The sequence below is a fragment of the Ammospiza nelsoni genome, chromosome 2 (genome assembly GCF_027579445.1).
Source record: "Ammospiza nelsoni isolate bAmmNel1 chromosome 2, bAmmNel1.pri, whole genome shotgun sequence".
NCBI classification, from domain to species: Eukaryota; Metazoa; Chordata; class Aves; order Passeriformes; family Passerellidae; genus Ammospiza; species Ammospiza nelsoni.
The window spans coordinates 49,602,760-49,627,377 of NC_080634.1; the positions used below are offsets into that span (position 1 = coordinate 49,602,760).

At 41.0% G+C, this 24,618-nt stretch overlaps 1 protein-coding gene across 1 annotated transcript in view; it reads left to right on the top strand.

Moving 5' to 3' along the window:
• Positions 1–1,984: 1,984 nt before the first annotated feature.
• WASF3 (WASP family member 3) overlaps positions 1,985–24,618 on the top strand; it is a 65,284-nt gene continuing 42,650 nt past the window's right edge. The window contains exons 1-2 of the mRNA XM_059466991.1: positions 1,985–2,070; positions 20,698–20,788. The gene's annotated coding sequence lies outside the window, so the exon portion shown is untranslated. The remainder of the gene's footprint in view (positions 2,071–20,697; positions 20,789–24,618) is intronic.

The following is a 24,618-nucleotide window of genomic DNA, read 5'->3' on the forward strand; positions in this document are numbered from 1 at the left end:
AGATCGCATTTTCAGCATGAAAAAAGGACCACTGAATGAATATAAGTGCAGCTGTATTTTAACAATAGCAAGTAATTTTCCTTCTGTTTTGTTTTACAGTCTTTGAAGAGTTTCCATTTGCTGCATATGTATTTCAGGAAAAATACTCTTCTTTTGGATAGAGAACATTTTTTTCTGAAAACCTTGACACTATTTTGCTCTTAGGAGTTTTGTCCCACAAAGCCCTAATACTGAGTAAAAAGCCTACTGCTTCCTTCTTTTAGGGTTATGTTACTTAAAGACTTCTTTTCTGTTTACTTTGCTAGTGATCATAAAACTGTCACCCTCAGCAGTTCAAAGCTGGTGCTTTTTGCTGTGTAATCTGGAGTGAATACAGCAGTGGTTCTCGGCTGTTGCTTCTTACCACAACCTACACAAGTACCTCAAATACAAATAATCTTTTCTGAGAATTATAGGAATCTCACATACTGAGTTTTTGTGTTTTTTTTTTTTTTTTGGTGAAAAGGAGGTACTTTTGAGCCAGCAACTTTGCTGTAAGGCAAGATGTGGTTAACTGGAGTGGTTCATCTGGGTTGAGCTCAGTAAACTTTTGGTCGCCAATTGACTGGAGATGGTGTTTAAAAAAACTCTACGTTCAGCTGTGATTATTTTTATTGACTAAATAGTATTTATTCAATACGACTCCAGAGAGAGTGGCTGCCCCTTCAGCTTTCCACAGCCTGAGACACCACTGCCTCACGGCTCCTTGGGGTCCAAGTGTCTGCCGCGGAGCAGCCCGAGCCCCCATGGATGGGGCAGGCAGCTGAGCTGGTTAGATCGCCTGCTGCCCATCAGTGCCTGCTCCCCTTCTGTAGAGCATTATTCCATGATCATGGCAGTCTTCCTGACCTCTTTGTTCCATGTAAAGAGACTCTATCGATCTGGGCAGCCTGCTGAACGGGGCAGAGCAGCTGGTCATCACCTTCATGAGCTCGCTGGTTTTGGGTGTCCTGTGTTAGTTGTCATGAGTTATTGAAGTGAAACCGCCCGGGCCATCAAAATAAATTTAGCAGTTGTTCTACACACCCTGCCCCTCCAAATCGGATTCACGTGATACACTCCCACCTACTTTTTTTCTAAAGGCTTTGCGGCGCGCAACAAAAGCCCCCGCCGCAGGGCCAGCCACAAAGGCCGGCAGCTCAGACACAGCTGGAAGGGGCACAGCGCTGGGGCTCGGCCGGCAGCTGCAGCCCCGCAATGCACCTGCCCAGCGGGGAGAGAGCCCGTCTGGATAAACAGGGATCTCTTGGGGGCCCACATGCCCAGGAGCTGGATTCAGCAGGAATTGGGTCGCCAGGGCAAGAAAAGGGCAGCGGGGGTGGGTGTGCTTGTGGCAGTCGGGAATGAGGGCAGAAGCGCCGCAGAGGCCTCTTGCGGGCAGAAAAGGGGCCGGGGCGGTGGGTGGGTGACAGCACCGACCCCGCGGGCTACGTGAGGGAGGCTCCAGATGGCCACGGGGACTGCGAGGCACTGGGTACCGCTGTCCCGCAGCCGGGGCCGGCCGGGGAAGGGGTGGCTCGGGCACTGAGGGAGAGGCGGCTGCTCCCGAGGGACGCGTCAGGGAGCCCGAGGGCAGCCGCCACACCCTGGGCGCTTGGGCGGTCTCATGGGGTCAGGCGGGACGGCGGGACCCAGGTCAGGGCGGGCAGGGGTCGAAGCGCCGGGTATGGGCCCGCCAGCTGGGAGAGAGATGAAAGGATGAAGGGAGGGAGGGAGGAGGGACGGAATCGCCATCCCTCGCTCCCAGCCGCTTGCCAGCCCCAGGTAGGGGCCGATGATTGACAGTTGACACCGCCCCCCCGGCGCTCTCATTGGCCGTTCCCCATGCCGATCAGCGCTCAGTACCGCCGGCGCCTGCTTCCCATTGGTGGGCTGTGCCCCGCCCCTCGCGCAGGAACCATAAGAGCGGTGAGGGGGCGGGGCCTGCGGCTGAGGGGGCGGGGCGGCGGCGGCTTAGCCCGCGAAGGCGGCGGCGGCTGGAGCGCTGGAACGGCGGCGGCCGGAGCGGGATGGGACGGAGCGCTGCGTCAGGTGGGTGCGGGGCTCCGCTCCAGCCCCTCGTAGCCACGGTGCAGGGAAGGCAGGAGGGCGGGCGGTCGCGCTCAAAGGGTCCTTTCCCGTCCTGCGAGGAGCGCGGAGGGCGAGCAGTCGCTTTTTAGCGGTCTCCAGCCCGCGGGGATAATCTCGGCGCTGCCCTGCGGGAGCCCCCTTTCTCCTCCCGGCCGCGGCGGGAGCTGCTGGCCGTGCTCCGCTGGCCCGGGCTGAGCTGCCCGTCCTCGGGCCCTCTCGCCTCAGCTTTGTTCTGAGTCCTCCGCCGCCCTCGGCCCCTCGCCCGTCCCCGGAGCCGCGGGGCGCGCTCCCCTTCCCCCCCCGCGCTCTCGCGGGGAGGCTCCGGAGCCCTCCGTGCTGGGGTCGGGGACGGGCCCCCGGCCTGTTCCCCGCGGCGCTCCGATGGGGCAGCGGGAGTACGGCGCCCGTGCCCGGGAGCCGCCCGGGGGGAGCTCGTTCCCCGCTCGTGTTCGCCCCCCGAGAGCGGCCCCCGGCACCGCCGAGGCTTTCTGATGTCCGGCGCTCTTCAAGTATTTAAGAAATAATCGTCTTTGGCTTTGAAGGGCGCTGGGAGTCCTTGACAGCTCGGGAACTTTTAAACCCTTCCCCGCCCCACCACTTTTTTTTTTCCCCCTTCTTTTAATTGTTTTTTTTTTCTACTTGACTCTTTAGTAAATGTGTCGCTGAGAAGAAGTCTGGAGTCTGAGTGCAGGCGTGTGAAGACAGGGATTTATCTCAACTGCTCAATGTCTAACACTGAACTAAAAGCAGTTAAAAAATGCTTTGTTGATTCTCTTTCTTTCCAATATAGTTCAGTATTCGCTGCAGATAACAGGAGAAGGGCTGATAGTTTTAGGTTGAGCAGTAATCAGTGAAGTGGGGCCAGTACTTGAGTGATTGGATACAGTTGTGAGATTCCTTGATAGAAGACACTTCAAAGCACAAATGGTGTAGTGTGTGTGATGTTTGTGCAGGAATAGGAAAAAGCTGTAGTTCTTTGTGCCTCTTTTGTAAACTGCAGCGAATGAGGGGACAGTGTTCCTATTAGAAAAAGATGGGGCAAATTATGAAAGCAGCCAGGAACTTTATGAAACTTTAAATCTGGGGATGAGGAGGTTGTTTTTTCTTGCCTATCATGCAAGACTGGCCTTCTTTTTAAAACTTGACATAGGGAATCAAAAAACATTACATTTAGAGGAGACAGACTGTTGTTTTGACTTTGGCTGATACAGTATTTTCCATAAACTAATAGCGAGTGTACTTGTGGAGAGGAATGAAGTAATGGAATAAGGCTGCAGTTCTTATCCTCCAGCAGGCTGTCCCACACTGCAGCGCTCTGTAGTTCAGATGTGAAGTTATGTGGCCTCTAATATACAGAGGCTGACATGATGCAAAATAATTATGCTGCACTAAAGTGCTCAAGCTGGAAATCTGTGCAAGTTACTGGTTACAGTGCTTGCAAACTTCATGATTGAAGATTAAACTGTATGTTTGAGCAGTGGAACTGAGCTTTGACAGTTGTTATGCTACAGCTTTTTGCCTTTTAAGTTCTCATCAGAAGAAAATATGCTAAGATGGAAGGACAGTTATCTGCCCACGGGCCCCAAGTCATTCTTAGTAAGAATTAGGATGTTTTATCTGTAGCTATTCATTTGAGACTAGGACCATACTATGTTTCCCTTAAGTGATGTGGAAACTTGATTTGTTTCCAGCTGAATTCTGGGGATGAGTTGTGCAAAGCAAACTTTTTCTGTCCCTTGCTGGAAGATTAGTTTTGTGTTTATATAGCTAGAGGCAGTATGAATGGAGTTATTAGGCAGTGAACACAGAGGTTTTGTTGTACATGAAATAATGTATAATTGAGCCAGTCCTCTTCTCGTTTTCCATGGCTGTTTTCCTCAAATAAAGAGAAAATAGAAAACATTTTTTTATCAGATACTGAAACAATAGTCTTGATTATACTCAATAGTTACAGAAATTGAATAGTCTTTGTTAATCTTCTTATTTGTCGATGGAAGTATTAAAAATTACTTTACACGCCAGAAATAGAATTGCGTGTGTTTTAAAAAGGTATTTTCATAGCAGAAATAAGTTACTGTGGCTTCATGTTTGATTTATAGGGTATAACACATGTGACATTTCATAGTTAATAACAGCATAAACCTGTTTTGTTCCTCAGTATATGCTTTATCTGTAAAACATGCCTCAAGGGATCATGATTTTACGAGAAGCAATATAAACTCCTTGTATGTCAGCTACTCTTTAGTGTGCCTACTTTAGCTCAGGTTTATTTACTTTATTCTTCAGTGAGAAGGTACATGCCATTTACTTGTCTGAAACAAGAATAGCAGTGTCTGTGGGCAGTATTGCTGTATGGAGGAAAGAGAAAGAAAAGCCATCATATGACAGATGATAGAGTGTTTTGAAGTGTCTTATACAGTGATGAGAAAGACAGGGTTTCTGGAAAGCTAACCAAACCAGAGAGGATACTTTGGTGAAGAATTCCAGAAGAATTTTCCATCACTGTATCAGTGTGACCTGGACATGAATTAGCTTTCATGCCTTTGCAAGTCTTTGTTTTTTGATTAAACTTCCTGCATGAACAGTCACATATTAGTGTACTCTTTGTTCTTTTGAGCAGTCTCAGAGCACTCTCTTCCAGAGTTCTCTTGACTGCTTTGTGTGAGGAAGAAGCAAAAAATACTGCTGCAGGTAATTTCAGTCTGCTCTTGCAGGCCTGTCTTTAGCTGATGTGTACTTCATGTTGTCTTGTAACTGCACTGCAATCTTGTATAATACAACTCTTCTTGGACTTTTCAATTCAAATGGGATGTGTTATGACTTCTGGTTCATGTGTGGCTCCAGTTAAAATTATTAGACAAGCTGTGGTCATTACTTTTGACTTGTTTTTCTTTTATTTTTTCTTGCATGGGATCCTGAGCACAGACAGTGTATCACATGAATTACACTGCTGGTGTAAGTTACTGACCAGGCTGTGTGTGCCCAGTGGGTTATGATACGAAGTTTTGTTAATTATCTCCATAGAAGTACATTAGCATACAGTGCTGATGGGGAGCAATTGGTCTTGTCTTCTCTAATCTTAATGGCATGCAGTAGATGGAGATCATTGATAGGATCAGATTACAAATGTCTTCCAGTGTAGGATGTAGCTGTACTTTGCCTTTGGAAGCTTCCCTGTACAAGGAGTATGATGAATTGCAGGCTGTCACTGCTTATTCTCTTAAAAGGAAAGGTGGAGGTAGAGGGTGACTATTAACTTTTCCATATGGAAGGCTCACATACAGAATACCTGTAATCTAAGAAAAATTAGTGTCTTGACTGAGAATTAAATCAAAGCATCTCGAGCCTTAGCTCTAGCAGAGCTGCCATAGCACTTACATTCTCTCCTGAGAACTTAGTCTGCCTTTAGAGGTAAAAATTACAATAATCTCAAGTTACACTAGAATTATTTATTACAGTTTAACCAAATGTTTTCCTTCACATTTAACTATTATTTAGATCCAAGTCAGCCTTTGATAAAAGTTGTTGAAATGTTGCATTGGGTTCTTTTCCTAACTGGTAAAGCACAGTTGTTTTTTCCCCCTCTTTTGAAAATTCAGATAACTGAAATATTTTTAGCTACTGATGGATGTAATTTCTTCTGCCACAAGAAGAATCAAAATGTTTGGGCAGAAATTAAGAAATTTGTACAAACAGCTGGAGATCAAAATGGCAGCCTTTATGCTGATTTAAGCTGCGAATTTAGAGCTTATCTTTGATTTCTTAATTTTTGGCAGGGGAGGTAGCTGGAGAATTATTTTGAAGGCTTCTAAGTATGGTAAATATTTGTTGGATTTGCTGGTTTTTATTTGTGTTAAGGATTTATAGGTGTCTGGAATTTCAACATGTTGTGAATTAGTTTTTCCTTTCACATACTAAAATATTCTGCTATGGAACTGATGGTGTTTTCTGCATCTAGCAATGACCCAGAATGTATGGGGATTTTTTTTTTTGTGGACCTCTCAATTCAGCAGAATTTTAGTTAATCGTCCTTCAAAATTCTTGGAGCCCCTTCCTATCTAAAAAACATAATCTCTTTATTCTAACAGAGATTGGGTAGCCAAATTCAATGGTAGGGGAGAGCATGTGTTTCTACTGAGTGTAAAGCATAGTATGCCTTATTTATTAAATATATTGGTTTTGAGTATTCATTGTACTTGTGCCACTTGCATGCTTGAACTGATTTACATTTTCAAGTGTATGTTTTAGAAGCAGAGAAATTGAAATTGTTATTCAGTACTTCAGCTGATGGATCCCAGATTTCTTGGGCATATTCACAGTGGCAAACTACTTTGCTCATAACAAATAATAGTTGGAGAGCTTGTGTATGTAATGGGTGATGCATAACACATCAAAACATGTTAGTAGTATCCCGTCAACGTTGGAATTGATTTCTTGATGTTGGTTTTGAAATCCTATATTTGAAAAGGTCAGTATCAAGCGATGCTGAGTGAGGAAAGCCATTCATTTACTATGGACTTGGTGGTGTTGTAACAGAGCAACAGGCAGCTGTGGAGACTAATGTGCTGGAAGACAAGGCCTGCAAAGCTTGTTTTATTTTGAGACTTCAAACAGCCTTTGGAAACACTTCTTTGCGAAGTTCTTCTGCCTCATTACATGTGAATGGATAAATGAAGTTTGAACTTGTGAATTAAAAGGCGGGCTTTAGTGGCAATGTGGCTTTTTAGTTTGTTTTTCTGCAGCAGTTAGGTCTTGCTGATCAGTTTTCTATAGAATGTTGAAATTCTCTGGAACTTATATCAGCACTGATTTACTGCAGAGTTATTTCCTGGGAAAGTAGTGTTTTTCTTTATAAAGCTTGGCTGCTGCTTTGAATGCTTAAACAGCTGCAAACATGGACAAGAATACATCACTTCAAGTGAAGCCTTTGATTTCATGCTGAATTTGAAGACGCTCTTGTATCACTGTTTTTTGCATATGGAATATTGAAGTTTCTTCTCACCTCTGCATGCCAGCTTGAGCTGGAGCAGAGCTGCAGTTAAATCTTAAGTCATATTTAAAGAAGATGTCTTGGTACAATTATACTAGTGGTTTGGTTACAGTATCAGATTATTTAACTGAATAGTAGGAGAAGAGTATTTGCATTGCTAGACAAGCAGCTGTGCAAGCCATGTGCTTTCTATCCAGTCTCCTTTTGGCAGAAGGAACCAGGAACTAGCGTTTCAGCAGCTTCTTTTTTTTCCTCCTAGATGGAGGAGATCTTGTCTCCCTCTGCTCAGCCAGCTTGCTTCTCTTGAAGCTTTTCCTTCCAATCCTACAGGTCTTGTACATGTTCACTGTAGCAGGCATCAAGCACTGCTCATGCTCTTGTAGACCATGCTGAAATTTCAGGTATCCTTTGATACAGGGTGGGTAGCTCCACACCAGCACATAGTGAACATTAGGAGCTACACATAGTTATAGCTCAAGCTATTCTTGCTGTAAAGACAGACATTCATGTCTAGTTGCTGAATTTCTGTACTGGATTTGCACTGATAATGACAAGAGAAGCTTCCATGTTGTTGGACTAATAAGTGGTAGCCTTAAGGATTTTTATTGTCCCAAAATAGCTTCATTTGAAATACTAATGTAACATCATTGGGATTCTGATTTTTTTTCTAGAATACTTTCTGCCTTATCGGAGAAGGTGTGTGCTTTGTAAAGTGTTGTTCTGGTTGCTGTACTAACAACTCTGAGGGCCTTGGATCTGCAGCTTGCTGTCATGCTTGGTCACACAGCTGGCTGAAGCACTGTCTGTCTAGTTGGCTTGATGCTGGAGCAGGCTTAGCAATCTTCTGTAATCTCTCTGTCTTGGAGGGTGATGGCAAGATTCTGTTCAATGGGATTTAGAATTCTACTTGCAAAAACTGGAGAGAGGGAGGTGATATTTCACAGCTGGGGAAGATTTCAGAACTTCTGTTGTCTTAGCTGCTTGGAATGGACTAAATATTTTACATTATTTAGTAAATTGGTCCAGTTACTATTTCTGTGCATTATTAATGAAGGACAGAGTCAAATATTGTAGCAGACTGAACCCTCATCTTAAATCTCTGACTTTCTGCAATATGCAGAAATAAATCTTATGTAGTATATAGCCCAATCTGCATTTTTCTGTTAGCTATTTTGTCTCTTAATGTGGGACTATTGAGGCAGCAGTATTTCTGAAATAATCACCTTAACTGGATATGTAGTATGTATTACTGCTGCCTGTGACAGTGACTGCTGAAACCCCAAATTCATTGCCTTCTCTCCCTGTTTCATGCTTTAAAATGAAGCTGTTAAATGCTTTGTGTGCCACTTCCTCATTTGCATTTTCTGTTCCACTTCCTCTTGCTGCAAACTCTCGCTGATGCATTTTTTCTGAAGTCTTTTACTTCCCTTCGAAAGTCACTCCTATATCCTAGTAATCCCTGTAAAAGACAGACGTTATGATGAACTTCTGCTTTGTGTCATTTCTAGTAAAACCCACTCATGCCTTCTTTTTGAGAGTGAAATACTTGGAGATGTAAAAAAACCAAACCCCAGCAAAAACCACAACAAAAACCCTTCCCAGCTGCCACGTGCATCCCTGAAAAAATTTAAAATGGAGGGAAGTAGATGCAAGACATGAAGTGTAAATCCTTGCCAAATGTAAATCCGTCTTCTCTTAGCTGAGTGAACTGCTTACTATCAAATTTCTTTAAGCCACAGAATGTTGGTTTTGGCAGGAACATCAGAAAGAGTATTCTTTCTTTTAAACAGTTGTTGTTTGGAAAACAAGCATATGTTTGGCATCATCATAGACTTCTAAAAGAGGAAAAAGTGGTTTTATTTTCAAAACATATAGTAGAACTGTATTTTCAGCAGAATCAAATGTTAAATGCTTCTGGAAGCTTAAATGTAATAGTGTGTCCATACAGTTGGTTTTCAAGGTTGAAACAACAAGCATAGTTAGCCCCGAAGCTGCTAAATGCTAATCCAAGCTTGGCAAGTATTTTTCTCAGCCAATTGAACTGAGGAAGTTAGAGAAGCACATAGACAGCCTGTAATCAAGTTTTTAAAAGCAAACTTAAATGTTGAGGTTCAGTTATAAAAAATGCAGCCTTATTTTATAACTTTGGTGATGTTGACTGTAAGACTTGTGACTCTAAATCTGTAGTTTGACTATCCCCACTCTTATTCATCCTGGTGGAATTGTTGCTGTTAATGCTTTTGAATATGAGGCATTAGAAAGTATACTGATTAGATTTTGTGAACCTAAGGGATGATAGTCTAAATAGTGACCAGCTTTGATTTGTTGGTCAAAGGTAAGATAACTTGCTTCATGCCTCATCACAGAACAATGAATGCAGCACAGAGCAGTCTGGGTTACTCAAAGAAATTTGTGTAGGTTCACTGAGTTACGGGGATAGGCTAAGAAATGAGAAGAATTGTGTGTTTTAGCACTGGGTGGGAAACATCAGGGAGATTGAACTGTGAGGGTGAGAAGTATGGATGTTGAATCTAGAGGAATAAAACTAGTGAATTTAATTGAGGGTTACTGAGAGTTGTTATAATCTCTTGAAGATGTTTAACCTGATATTTTAGAGCTAAAATAGAGAGGAAACCTTCAAACAAAAGCTTGTCTGAAATACAAAGCTTGAAGGACAAGTGTTCTTTTGTCAGAAGTGTATTTTTGAGGCTTCTAAATCCACTTTGAACAGAATACTAAAGTAAATGTAATTCTAGGAAGATAAGACTATAGGAATAATTGAATTCTGCTGTGGATTAGTTAATTTGCATTATATTAGTAGTGTTCTCTAAAATATGCCTTCCATACTTTTTTTTTGCTCATTTCTGCACGTGTATAATGAAGTGTTCATCCTCTTTTCTTGTTCAAAGCACACAGGACTTGATGATTTAAATCAGATTCTTATTGGGTGCTATAAGAAGAACAAACTTGGCTGAAGTAGGAACCTTAAGCAGTATGGTTTTTTTTTGTAGGCTTGAAACAACTTTTGGTGATTCTGCATATAAGAGAACATGACCTATGGAACAGCTGGCCCATAAGAAGTAGTTTTGTTGCAGAACAGACTTATTTACATGTTAACTTCATAATAGGCTACTCCTAAATAAATGCCTTTCTCAAGGGCAAAATACCCCTATACTGTTGTTGTACTTGAAAATGAGGTAGTTGTGAAAACATTAGGTCTTAAAAGTGTTGGGGGCACTTACCTTTTGAAAAAAAAGTGTGATTCCTATGATAATTTGCAGCATGGTTTTCTAAAATAACAAAGTCAGTATTCATCTGCACTGTGTAGAAGGAAACACTGTATTATTTGGGATCAGATGATAGTTTTAAGTGGTACTTCATAAAGGAGGCTTTGGAAAAAAAAAACAACAAACCCCAAACATCAACAAAAACCTCCAAACAAACAAGGTTCCCTGTCTTCTTGATGATCCATTTTAGTTCATTGTGCTTGGTGCAGAATTTGCCAGAGTTTTATAACCTGTAACAACATGAATGGTCTGCTCAAATGATCGTGGTGCTTACACCTCCTGGGCACTTGTTGGTCATAGAGGTGATGTCTGAAGAGCTACTTGAGCATTTAAAACTGAGGTCAGGTGTGGTAGGAGAGGAAAGGCATCAGGTTCTGCATCTGCTGTGGCTTTGCTTGCAGCCTTGCACCCATCTGCAGTGCATGTGCTGGTGCTCTTTGAACAAAGCTTTGTGCATGGCATATCATTAGTTTTAACTAAGCCTCCCTGTTTGGCTGTATTTTATTCCTCTACTGCTCTCTGGCCAGCACCAAGCAGCTGTTAAATAAAGAGGGAAAGAGGAAACCACGTGTCACAGCTGTGCAGCTGTGGTCCTGCCCTCTGGGAAGTGGAGTTGTTACTCTTCAAAGCACTGTGTGGTTTCTGCATTTTATATGGAGATGGGAAGAGGTGGATTTGAAGCTGTGCTGGGTTTCCTGCTGTCTTTTATCTCTTCCTATCCTAGAATGAAGTGGTCAATTATATCCAGAATGTCATTGCTTCCATTTCCAGATGTAAGCTGCACATTGCTCTGGAGCTGTCAACTGCTGCCTGGGCAGGCATGGCATTGCCCTGGGACATGGCATCCCTTCTTTCCTGTGACATCCTCTGCCTCCACTCCTGCCTACATAGGGTTAAACAGAATAGCTGCTCTTCAAATGAAAAAAAATTCTTGCATGTTTACTGGCAGCCCCTGTCTTTCAGAAACCAGTTGCCACATTAATTTTTTTTTTCCCCAAAGTCAAGATATTTTACATCTTACATGATGTGAATCTGTATTTAATTACTGGAAATCTAAATTATTTATGTTTTTCAAAATGTAAATAGAGGAAGGCAAAATTGAAATGGATATTTTTTGGTTGTTGGAAGACTGAGGAAGGGATGCAGACAAGAAACCAATCCAGAATAGGATAATTTACCTGCAATCACATTATTATGGAGATGTCTGAGATGTATATATTGTACGTATTAAGTAATTTAGGTTTTCTTTGTGGTCACATCATATCTTAGTTATTGTTTCTAAATCTCTTAATGGAAATTACTTTGTGAGATGCTGCATTTGTGGCAGCTGACTGCCTCTTCTTCCTCCTCCCTAGTAGAAAGTACTAAACATGGCTGCAAATGTCATAGTGAAGTAATCTGAAGGATTGAATTTATGGGAATATTTAGTGGGAACAGGTAAAATTAGTCTCTTTATTTAGTATCAACTGTGTGGTGTTGAATCTGATGGTAAGGCAGATGACCTGGATGGTTTATGTGATTAGGATAATGAAGTCGATATTTTTCATTACCTATATTAAAAAAGTATTTTGAATTCCTTTTTATGAAAAGAGGACTTAATTAAAACCATAAAAATCCCATGGTAACAGCAGGCATGATTGCTTTAAGCCACTTCAGCCTTCTTTTCAAAAGAAAAAGTGGACTTTATTTCACATACTTCTGGATTTTTGGTGATTTGTTTGATCTTCCTAAACTGCTAAGCTCTTCTACATTGAGTGAGATTTGAGGTCACAGATCCATGCAAAACTGCTTTAGTTTAACTGGCTTATAAATAAAAATGTTTATAACAAAAAAGACCCAGAAGAAACAAACAAAACTGTTGCATCTGGCCCTTTAAAAACAGGAGGAGGAAGGGAAAAAAACCCCGTAGAGAAACTGCAATAGACCTGAACCATGTAACTAATGCTAAAGTATGCCAGTCTCTTTCAAGAACAGCTTTCCAGCTGGGATGAAATAAGAAATAATTCAATACATAAGTTTCACCTGTTAAAAAGCTTTCATTTCTGTCCCTCCCTTTTCGCCCACCTTATTTCTTTACATAATAATGTCCTTGATTGAACCCCATAGGTCAGCTGTAAGGAGTCATTAACTGTTGAATTGCACTGAGCTTTAATTTTCTAAATGGTGGCTCTTTAATGATTAATCTGTATAATACCTCTTGTTTGAAAACAATTTATATGGTTTTTGAGACTTTAAAATTGGGGGAAAACGCCACACATTTCACAAATATCTTCATAGTGATAAAACATACTGGTTTTATGTATGTAGAGAGATCTGTATCTGTAGGTGCACAAGGCTTTATAAATGAAATAATTAGAGCATTAGCTACATGCACACATGAGTATGTGCATATAAGAGAGATGTTTACAGGAACAGAGTATTTCAGTATTTCAGGAAGCATTGTCCAGTCCAGCTGCCCAACTGCTTCATGCTTCAAAGTTAAAGCATGTCCTTAGGGATGTTGTTCAAATGCCTCTTAAACACTGTCAGGAGTTGAGGCATCAAGCACCTCTCTGGAAAGCCTGTTTGAGTGTGTGACCCCTCCTTTGGTGATGAAACACTTCCTGCTGTCCAGCCTGAACCTCGCCTGGAGCAGCTTTGAACCATTCCCACGTATCCTGTCACTGGGGCCCAAGGAGCAGAGCTCAATCCTTCTCTTTTCACATCCCTTCCTTGGGGAGCTGTGGAGAGCAGTAAGGTCACCACTCAGCCTCTGCTTGTCCAAACTAGACAAACCCCAAGTCCTCAGCCACTCATTACAGGACTTTTCCTCACAGGCCCTTCTTCAGCTTTGTTGAGCCTCTCTGGACACATTCAAGCACCTTCACAGCCTTCGTAAATTGTGCACCTGAGAACAGTAGACAGTCCTTGAGGTGAGGCCACATCAACACTGAATGCAGCAGGACAATCTCCTCTTTTGCCTGGCTGGTGATGCTGTTTGATTCATCCTGGGATGGGGTTTGCCCTCTTGTCTGCCAGGGCTCACTGCTGACTCAGACTGAGCTTCTGCCCACCATGTACTCCAGATCCCTCTCCTAGTTTATATTTGTGTCTGGCATTACTTTGTCCCAGGTGCACAATTTATGAAGCTTTGGACTTGTTGAATTTCATGCTATAAATCATAGCCCAGTGTTCCAATCCATGTCGATCCCCCTACACAAAGCCCCCTGTTCCTCAGGAAAGCCAAAAGCAGCTCCCAGTTTGGTATCACCAGGAAGCTCAGTACAGGTGCACTGCCCTCCTGCATCCAGATTGTTGGGAAGTACAGGAACAGGAGTGGCCCTGGAACTGATCCCTGAGGAGCACTGCTGGGGACCAGTCACCAGCTGTACCCCCTTCACTTCACAACCCTTTGAGCTCTGCCCTTCAGCCAGTCCTTCACCCAGCACACCATGAACCCACTTGTGCTGCAGCTGGACAACTTGTCCAGAAGGATGCTGTGACAGTATCAAAAGCTTTCCTAAAAAATCCAGAAAAAGACATTTACTGCCTTGCCTTCTTTAGATCTGTGACCTTATCAGAAAAGGTTACCAAATTAGCTTATTAGTTATGACTTTCCTTTTGTGAACCCATATTTACTGTGCCTGATAATTGCATTATTCTCTAAATTCCTTTCAGTATTACCCAGTATAATCTTTTCTTCTATGATTTTTCTAAGAGCTGAGACCACTTTAATAGGGCTGTCGTTTCTTGGATCTTCCTTCATACCCTCCTTGTAAATTGGAGTAAAACTAGGTCTGGATCAGCAGGGACCTCTCTCGACTCTGAAGACTTTTGGTAGATGATAGACAGGGGTGCTGCTGAAGCATCCGCTGGCTCCTTCAGAACTCTGGGATGACTCCCATTGTTCCCCATGGAATTGGAAATATTCAGCTGATCCCTTAGAATTTCATTGTCCGTAAATGGAAACTTGCTGTTCCCACACTCACTGTCTTCCATCTTGGGAGTGGGCAGCCCCAGGTCCATCAGTATTGTGACTGAAGCCACCTGGCCAGCAGCTTGGGGGAGGTGATTTTCAACTTCTGCTTCGCTCTTGTGAGATCCCACCTGCAGTGCTGCATCCAGCTCTGAGGCCCCCAAGCTAAGAAGGATGTGGACATGTTGGAGCAAGTCCAGAGGAAGGCTGTGAAAATAATCAGAGGGCTGTACCACATCTCCTGTGAACACAGGCTCAGAGAGCTGGGGCTGTTCAGCCTGGGGAAGAGAAGGCCTTTTGTAACAGGACAAGAGGCAATGGCTCTATACTGAAAGAGAGTGGATAGGAAGGAGTTCTTCACTCTGAGGGTGGTGAGGCACCAGAACAAGTTGCCTAGAGGTGTTGTGGATTCCCCATCTGTGGAAGTGTTCAAAGCCAAGTGGCTCTGAGCAGCCAGGGATAGTGGATGGTGTCTCTGCCCATGGCAGGGGGTTTGGAACAAGATGATCATTAAAGTTACTTCCAACCTAAACCATTCTGTAATGGAAAAAACCACTGAATTACATTGTTTTTAATTCACCCCCAGCAGTCACTTAATCATCTCCCACAAGTCCAATGTTTTGTTTTAGACCCCTTGCTATTTATATACTTTAAAAAGCCATTTTAAGGGATCATAAAGCAGTTCTCAATGTAAGCAAGCTTCATATCTCAGTTCTGGTTTTTTAACAAAGGATGTGGCCTTTTAGGAGGACATAAAAACAGGGAAGGTGAATTTTTTCCATATGTCTACCCACTCTAGATCACAAAGCATTATTCTGTCTGCTAAGGTGAAGGATGTGCCTTCTGTTCTCCAAACATTAAATCTGAGTGCTCTTATGTTTTTTCATTTCTCTTTCACCACCTTGCTGTAGGGAAATTAGCCATGGAGTGATGCGAGTTCCTGCTTTCAGCTAGATCTAGATGTAACAATATGTTTTGGCCCTGAATGGGGTGTGCTAGAGAGAGCAGCTGCTTGCTTGATCCAGGCTGTGACCATCTGCATAATTGTGATTCCATGGAATTGAAGTTGGCTGTCAGCTACAGCAGTGCTGAGTTGTTTAGTAGGACCTTGGTGCTGCCTCCTTCCCTGTTGCACTTCTTTATTGGTGTGGTGTTTTTTCCGCTTTTTAAAAACCACATCAGTTCTGTTTAGTTTTTCTTCTGTTCCTGGACATTCTGAAACCTACTAGATTTTATTTCTCAATCTTGAGGTGTCTCATTTGTGGTTTGTGTGTGTATATGGTATTTTTGGCTAATGCTTTTCAGCAGGGTTCTGTGGCCTGTGCTGATTCATGCTTCCCTTACTCTCCCGCTTCTCTCTAACATTATGAAACTGTAGAGTACAACCTGCATGAGCCTCTGCTATTTCTGGAGATGTATGAGTGAAGAAAATATTAAGTCTTGTTCAACACAAGGTGAAATCTGTTATTTGATTTGAATGTTGGCTGTTCATAACCTGACAATACTTTTTGATTGATTTTTGTCACCAAATGCAGGTACTTTAATGAAGCATTTAACTTGAAAGTCACATCACCTAGCCTTGAACTAATCCCCTTAATGAACCCACAGATTTTCTGTCTGGAGTACTACTTACATAAAGCACCTGTCTTAGATGTTCATGCTTTTTAGCAGTGCCTGCTAACAACAAGAAGTGAGGTTGAATGCTCCAGAAAGCACAATGTAAGGGACTTTTCGATTTCAAGAAACATATTCTTAAATATTAGTAATTGAAAAACTGTGCTATGTAATGCTGGGTGGGTAACAACTGAAATTAGAGGTGCTGTCTGCTGAGGATGACCCATTTTTAGTGTTGTTACATGACAGTGGGCATCCACTTAAATGAAGGCATCAGAATTCCTTTTGTGAAGGATTAGGGAGACATCTCTGCAGGCTAGGAGTGGAGCTAGGAGGGAGCTCTTTGCTATTCTGTAGAGAAGTGTACTCTGACCTTCTGGAGAAGAGTGCAGGGCTGTACTGGGGGGAAGAGCAGGCTGATAGTACAGAAGACTTGTACTATGATATGAGGGTTGTTATCTGTGAAGAATTTAGGGATGGTGAATTCTGCCAGCAAACCTTTTCGAGTGTTTGAAAACATTTTGATATTGATATCCCATCTGAAATCTGCTCCTTGTCAGAGGTATTGGCCTTTTGTCTTTCCTGGTGGTGGAAGAACCCTCTCTTTTTGGATCAAAGACAAGAGAGCTGTTTCCTGTCTCTTGTGGTTGCTACTAGTAATTTGTGGTACAATCTTTGGCTTCATTTGCAGTGAAGAGTCAGTGCTGACCATAAGAAGAGAGTGTAGTCCTGGGCAGTCCTCTTGTTGAGACACCAGAGAGGTGATAGATGTAGGGATGGTCCTGCTTCCTACCAGCCAAGAATGTCTGACAAGCCATTGCTGTTACTGGCTGGTTTGTAGGCTTGATGGGCTGGCTTTTGTGGATTGCAAAATCTCTGAAGATCAAGTGTTTAACCTCAGATAAATTCCACAGGATGTTTAGGATTTTGCAAGCCTGCTGTTTAGATGGGTTTCCTCTGTCCAGTACTGAAGGACTGCTATACTCAGTCAAGTAGTGAATATTTGTACCATAATCCAGCGAGTGAAATGGAATAAAAGAGACACCAGCACTCCACACAGGTTGGATTTTTTTATTTTATCTGCCTGTGCTCTGAAGAAAAATTTCCAGAACTTGAACTTGTTTTGCTTGGACAGAATTGGTGGCAAAGGGCACACTGGGTGTGGTGACTAAGTCTGACTGTCAGAGTGGTTCTCAAGAAGATGCAGAGTGGGAAAGTATCCCTTGAGGGCTTGTCAAAGGGCAGGTTGCTCTCTGCAGTCCAAGTACAGTGTCTATCCCAAGTAATTTTGCATTTCTGGATGCTGCAGAGGCTCATGGATTAGACAACAGTGAGTGAATCTTTAATTAAAGACCACCTGGAAAACATGAGTTGCCATGTGTTTATGCTGCTCCTGTTCTGTGCTCAAACTTAAGACTGGAATCTGGAGCAATCTAGTTTAAAGATAGTCTAGTTTAAAATAAGAAACTTTTGAGTTGTCTTGATCAATCTTAGAAAAGCTGCCTAAGATGTGCTCCTAAGAGGCCCCTCAGTTTTAAGTAACTGACTGTATGGCTCTTTTACAGAAAAGCCCCCATGCCACTGTAAAAGAACATAAGATCAAGGGGGACCTAACCACTGATTGATGTGTGGTTCTACTCTTTGAAGGCTTCAGAACACGTCTGGGTTTTCCAAATGTGTGTTGCAGAGTTACAGTAGTTTCTAAGATTGAATTTCATATTTTAAGATTAAATACATGCAGAAATTTAACAAGGCAACACAGTACTGAAGTTTTAAACCACTTCCTTTTTTGTCTCTATGCATTGGTAATGCAGTTACTTGAATTCAAACTATAGTGGTAAACTTTGGGTCTCCATATATGGAAATATATTTTAAAAACCATTCCCCTACCCCAGAAAGCAGACTTCAAAATAAAATCCTTTTTTCACCATTTTCATGATGACCTGCCATTTGGATACTTTTAATCCTCAATCTGTGTAAAAGTTATGTCTTGCATTAAATCCTTTATGTTTTTTTCCTGTGGATTTCTGAAGTAATCCTCTGTGTGCCATATAGCTTGTTCTTCAAATTGCTTGCCTATAATATTCTCATTTCTCGGAGTTTGTTTAGAAAGCTTTAAAACATTGATTTTAAACAAAATTCAGCTGGATGTAAATTTCTTACCGGAAGTCAGTGTTACACATTCTGCATGTCTAAATTCTTATCCTGTTGAAACTGTTTAGTACTTTCTGTAATTTAGTCAATGAATGTGTCAAATGGGGCACTTGGCAGAGGAGTCAGTGATGTTCTTGATAATGAGTAAGAATCTTTTTATAGTGCTTTTGTTTTTTTCCCTCTTGGGGATTTCATGGGAAAGAAAGAATCCATTCAAAAGGGAACGTATGTGTTTTCACAGTTGGGCAGTAGATAGGTATTGCTGAACTGTTAGCGGTGTACCAAAACATATTTTCCTTCCTGTATCTTGTGTTTTCATCATAGCTGTGTATCTTAAATGTGGAACTCGGAGAGAGTCTAACACTTTGTCTCTGGCTTATCCTGGGCCTTTTTCAATATTCTACTTTAAAAAATATAAAAAATCTGATTGCAAAAAAAAAAAAAAATCTAGAACTGCTTGACATTGACCACATCTTCATGTTTTTATTTGGCCAGGTAAGGATTTATACTGAAATACACGTCAAGATAGTTGATTTGATTTCACTGTGAAAGCTGAGATTTGTCTTCATGGCGTGGTAGTTCTCAGCTTTCTTTCCATCCCTTTATAGGTTCTGTATTGTTGATCTGAGTGAGGAGTTCTTTCATCACAAAATGGCTTCAGGAATCCTAGTTATGTAGTGCAGCACTGCAGACAGTGTGTAAATGTAAATGATGGAAGTAAACTGCAGCATGTGGACAAAAATGTGTCACTCATGTGGGGAACTGAGAACTTCCCAAAGTGCCTTTGCTGCTGAGGGTATTGGAATGTGTAAAGACATTCTCAGACACCTTGGTAGTACTGAGGGTTTAAGATCTGTATGAAGTTCCAGTCGCCTTGCACCACAAGTGCTCTATGATGTCTGTTCCATAGTGTTGTTAATGTAGTGCTGTTTGCTCTAAAGCACATTTACTGTTTCCTGAGCCACAGGCATACTTAAGTCACTGCTGGTTGAAGTCACTTAAAGGATCACAGAAAGGCTTGGGTTGAAGGGAATCAGGAAGAATATCTAGTTCCAATGCCATTGCCATGGGCAGAGCACTTTCCAGTAGGCCAGGCTGCTCAAAGCCCTATCCAAGATGCCCTTGAACACTTCCATAATTTCTCTGGGCAACCCATTCCAGTCTCACTACCCTCACAGTGAAGAACTTCTTTCCAATATATAGCCTAAACTTACCCTCTTTCAGTTTAAAGCCGTTCCCTCTTGTCTTTTCATTCCAAGTCCTTGTGAAAAGTCCATCTCTAGCTCTCTTGTTGGTCTCCTCTTGGTACTGGAAGTTGCTGTAAGATCTCCCTGGAGCCTCCTCTTGTCCAGGATCCTGTCTTCCTAGGGCAAGGTGCTCTAGCCCCTCTAATAATCATTGTGGCCCTCCTGGAATCCCCACAGCAGGTCCACATGCTTCTTATGTTAACTTAGGCAAATAGTTTTCCCCATATTGTACATCTGTCCTGGGAATGAGAACATGAATGAATTGTATGTATGGGAGCCTTTGTAATGTGTCTCTTTAATTTTTCTCTAAGCATATAAACCCTTAAGTGAGGACCAAGACCTTGGCCAACTGGTAGATTTTGTGAGCAAGTTAACTAGAGGACAATATTTTATTTGGAATAGGTGGTTACTGCACCAGTGGTTACTGGAATCAAGGTCTGCACACCTTAAAGCTGTGGTATTTGGAGGGAGAATGAAGGAATGTGAGCAAGGCAGGTAGTGACAGTGACTGAGCAGGACGCTGCTGTCTTGCCTTTGAGAAATCTGTGTGTGACTTGAACAGTGTTTTGCTCTTCTAGATGCTTTTTCTTTCTTACGCATCATGGTTTATAATTGTGTCCTTGAGATAAAGAAGATTTTTTCCTCTTGTAAATTTTAATTGTCTAAAATATTTAGGCAAAAAAATGCATAGAGGCATTCTGGTAAAATTCTGGTAATAGTATCAGCCTCCTCTAAGCAAGTGATCTGTTTTAGAGATCATTTTTATATAGTTCTTGCCGAAAGGGCATTTATATCTTAACTGCAAAGCCCCTTAATTTATAAAAATTTCGTGTATGACTAAATGCTAATCTAAAAGTCATAGTGTTCTCTTGATGCTAGGAACTGTAATATTTTCATGAAAACATCTCATTACTTCATTTTTGCAGGAGATTCTCATTGTATTTTTTTAGTCTGTTTTAGTGGGTTTCTGTTCAGTAATATTTAATTTGATGTGAAGGATCTCAGAGGGATTTAAGACTGCTGTTTTATTGTGCATTTCTGTAGGCTGTTACATCATTTTTCCATCCCCGCAGTCTTCAAGTGAGTAAATGTTACTTTCTCTGCTGATATTTATATTTAAAAATTGATTATAAAATAACACAAGCTATTTTGTTACCTTGACAAAAATTAAGCTGTATCATGAAATATTTAGCACAAAATGGTTAAAACTGTCTGGATTCTACTCATGCATATTTTACTAAGGTTTTTTTTAGCTGATTACTGAACCGAGCCCCACTTTTAATGCATATTTTTAATTATTCTCTTACTGAAAGACTAAGTTAGATTTGTCTTTGTTTGCAGAAAAAGCCACCTGAGTGTGCCAGGAAGTTAGAGAACAGCTGTCTTCTCCAAGGCATAAACAGTACGGATATTCCACGCTCCTTTTTAAATGGTAAGTTGTTCAAGAGAGCTCTTGTTGAAATTCCTTGTCACTTACTTTGCATTTGTGTGAGTCTATTACAAATAGCTTGGGCGACTGTGATAAGTCCCTCAAACTGAACACCAGTGTTGAATTTTAGAAACTTTTCCAGAAGGTTTTGAGTTAGCCTTGGGAAGGTGGTTTATATTTTTGTGATATTGAAGATGTGCTGTATTAGGCCCTGAAACAAATGTCAAAAGCATTGCTCACCCAGGAGACTGGTAGCATTTAAATACTAATTTTATTGTGTAGAAACCGAAATAAATTTACTTTATTCATGGTTGTTCATGAGCTACTGGATTTATAAATTTGCATCTGTTAATTACTTTTACCCTGTATAATCTGTACTTTGTTGATGTATTGTCTAAGAGATTTAAACTAAATCTGCTGAAGTTGAATGTTTGCTGGCATCAAAGTGCAACGGATAATAAAAGATTTGTATTTATTGATATTAAACTAGCTGTGTGGGGAAATATTTCCCTGCCTCCAGTCTGTCTCACTGCCACACTCAACACCAGGGAAATTTAGATAAGGATTATCTGTTGGCATTGCTGGAAGAGTAGCACTTCCCTCATGTGTGACATAAGAGGTGGGACACACCTGGGGGTGCTAATGGTGGACTGCTGGCAAGGTGCAGACAATTTTGTTACGATAAGTAAAGCTGATAAATGTATGCATGTGTGTATTTACAGGGAGCTGCAGCCTGTTGGCATTTGCAGTGGGAGAGAGAAAGTTTTTGAGCAGGGGAAGAAGCTGAAGAGCAGATTTGTTGTTCTTCCTTCTGAGAGGATGAGGTTAAAAGTAGTATTAGCTACCTGTAGGAGAGGCTGTTTTCTTCCAGCATTGCACAACACAGTGCTCCTTTGGCAGAAACCACGGCCAGCCTTGCTTCAGGGTCTCTGAGAAACAGTAAAGTATGCTGCAGTGATTTAGGAGACTGTTCAGGATACTCTTCTCCTGTGTCCTAGAACTGTGTCCTATAGACTCTGTCTATAACCCTGACTATGATCCTTTGCCAAACTTTCCCCCTCAGCTGAAATTCACTTATGCTTAATTTCTGTGTTCTGAGAATATGCTTGATGATACTCGAGATGCTTTTCAGCATGCATGTTCTGAAAGAGATTGTACTTTAAGTTAGGAAAAAGAATTCTGGAAAATGTGTGCATTCACAATTTCAAGTAGGAAACTGTCTTGAGGAATGAAGGAATAAGGAAGCAATAAGGAGTGGGAGGGTTATGGTAACAGCTTTTGAAGGAGAAGGGTGAAAGAAAACCCACTCTTTCCTCCTTTTCCCCTCTTGCATTGCCCATTAAATGGAAAGGTAAATCAATGGTTATATACTGAAATTGTTTGGAAAAAAGATGTCTTGCTGTAAATGTCAAAAGTGGAGGAAGTGTGTCAAGCAAAGTAAGTAGTCTGTAAGAAAAAAAAAGGGTAAACTAAATATACATATTGAAAATTTTGTCAATTCACTACTAGATTATTAGATTAGCATATTGCTTATTATTTAATGAAGCAGTGAATGTTACAGCACTGTTATATTTCAGTTGCTTTTCATGTGCATGGAAACATCATTGCTTTTATTTATGGGGAGCTATAGAAATTAGTTACTACTAAGAACCTTGGTTTTGGAATATTTTACCTCAGTTATATTTATTAATAAGGCTTCAAAAATTATTTTGAGCTATTTGCTGTTCATTCTTAATGTAGTTTTATAAAGTATTTTGTGTTTCTTTGTGCAGTTTAAGCCCAGCTTTCATGTAGAGTTTAATTGAAGTGTCAAGTGTTTAACTAGTCTGGAATTTAATGTAACTGATGCGTGTCTAAGCACAATGCTGAACATACTTGGAAATATCAACATTTAAGTTTTTTTAAAAAATATTAAAACCTAATTCTAGTGAACAAATTCTAATTTTTGGTCGAACATTGATCATTCATGTATCACAAACATTTGGATTGGACATACAATTTGGAAACTACCTGATCAATAAAATGAGAAACTTGTATTTAAAATAATGATTGATTTCTACAGAAATGTAATACACTTTCTTTTTAAATTTCTATTCAAAGAATTTCACTTTCAAGTCAATAAAAAATTTCAACAGCTTAATTCACCTGTATGTATGTGTAGTAAGGCATTTGAATTTGAAATTGTCACTTATTTTGTCACTTGGATTATAGTTGTGCCTTGTCTTGCTTCTCTGGATTTCCTACTGTGTTTTGCCAATGTAAATGCCCCCAAAAGCTGTCAGATTGATAAAAACACTAGATTAAATATTATATTAAACCTGCAACACTACAGTACAAAAGTGTCTTCCACAAAGAAAGTTAGAGAACGTGCAGTGAGGAGTGAAATACCAGATGCAGGGCTTGAAAACAGCCTCTGATGCTTACTAGCCCCAGCTGTCAATTCAGTAGACTACCAGAGGAATTCTTTTGTCATCACATAAAGCAATTCTAAGAAATAGACCTTTACACTTATTTTGGCAGATAAAAATACAGTTTATTCAGTTATATGTTTTGAAAAAAGATGTTAGATTTGTGATTGCTATGTGGATAATACTTCAGTCTTTAGAAGTACTTCTGTTGGGAAAGCAGCTTGGATATTTTCAGTCAGGGTTAAACCAAATTTATGTGCCAAGACTTTTGCCTGTACTGTCTGACTTTTCAGTCATGTGATCTGTATCCTTTCACCTTCATGGCTGCTAATTATACAGTTATTTAGTAACTTAAATGTTTTATTTAAAACAAACTGTTAAGAATATTCCCCTGAAAGAAAGAAGCTTTTCAGAATGGGGCAGACTGAATGTGAAAAGTAGGTTGGGCAGGAGAGAAATAGTCTCTGGAGAATGGTGGAGGGTTTTTGGACTACTTGACCAGCCAAAAACTGTGGATCACCAATTGTGTAGTGTTTTCCCAGTGGTCTCCCGGGGTGGAAAAAGACCTATGAGAAAGGCAGAAGTCTTGCAGAATTCTTGCATTGCAAACAGTAAAGCAAAAATGAGGTGGAACTGGTTTTGGGAGAGACTAACTTAAAACATGGTAGAGAGGTGATCACAGCTTTCCATCTTCAGGTACTCACATTTTTGATGAGCCTTTTCTTGTTTCCTATCTGATTTTGTTGTTAGGAGAGGCTGAGTATTTGGGCTTAGCTCTTGCTTGCCTGGGGTTAAACTCTTTTCAGTATGCACTTATTTATATTTTGGACTTAACTGCATGGATTAAATTGCAGCCTGGCAAAATGGGTTTGATGTTAGCAAATTTCTTCTCTTTGTGTATTCAAACTGGTGTCTGCACTGTGAGAGCCTTAGCATGCTCATCACATATAGAAATATTCTTTATCACTGTCTGAGACTGGGAAATGTTCATTTCTGCAAATAAATGTAGTCATTGGCCTCTTCTCTGAACTTTTCTGTGATTGGCATCATAATAACTTCCCTCTGAATTATGCAGCTAGTGCACAGGGATCTGCTTGAAGATGAGGTTTAAATCTTGGTTGCCTGTGCAATGATTAAATAAATCAGCTTCTAAATTTAACTGATGTAGTTAAATTACTTCTTGAACTGTGTGTAGATTAGTCCCTAATGGCTTGATTTTTTTCTGTATGTGCTTGTAGTCTATGTAGATTACACTGATTATTTTAAAGTGTAGTTAAGAGTAATGTAAGTATTGATAGGTTTGTTGCATAATTTGGTGAGGTGTATGGAAGATCCATATAATCACAGATAACTTTAAATTACAGTCTTTGAGAGCTGGAGTCAATGTGTTTGTGCCTACAGTCACCCTGTTAGTCCATAAAAACA